This window comes from Propithecus coquereli, unplaced genomic scaffold (assembly GCF_000956105.1).
Source record: "Propithecus coquereli isolate 6110/MARCELLA unplaced genomic scaffold, Pcoq_1.0 Scaffold23, whole genome shotgun sequence".
NCBI classification, from domain to species: domain Eukaryota; kingdom Metazoa; phylum Chordata; class Mammalia; order Primates; family Indriidae; genus Propithecus; species Propithecus coquereli.
In genome coordinates, this window is record NW_012147841.1 from 3,293,460 (window position 1) to 3,293,905 (window position 446).

Consider the following 446-nt stretch of genomic DNA (forward strand, 5'->3'; position numbering starts at 1 on the left):
AATATACTTATACAGTACCATGATATATGCTATGGAGAAACAAAATTTATTCCAGAGTTATAGTATAAAATAATAGTAGAAAGCTCAGATCTATTAAATAATATCTAGCATATCTCTCCCTTTTTGCCTATTTTAGAGACATGACACTATAAATTATTTCTTACTAAAACACATTAGTCTTAGAGAAGGATTTTAATAAATACGTCTGTAGTTCATGGATTCTTTGTATTCAAGTTTGTACAATGTGCTTTTTTAAGCAAGTCTGTGAGTAGAGTGCCCAAAAGCACACTTTCATATTGTGGCTTTGGGCTTTGTTTTGGTTCAGATTCCCAAGAAACAGAATCTGAGATGTGGATTTTTGTTCAATTGAGTTATCAAAGGATTCTTCTCAAAATGGAGGAAGACAAGCTGCATAGAGAAAAGGAAAGAAATTAAAGATGGCTGTG

General features: G+C 31.8%; 1 protein-coding gene across 1 annotated transcript in view; it reads right to left on the reverse strand.

Moving 5' to 3' along the window:
• Positions 1–446, reverse strand: part of PKHD1L1 (polycystic kidney and hepatic disease 1 (autosomal recessive)-like 1) — a 204,930-nt gene that overhangs the window by 24,090 nt on the left and 180,394 nt on the right. The window lies entirely within an intron of this gene.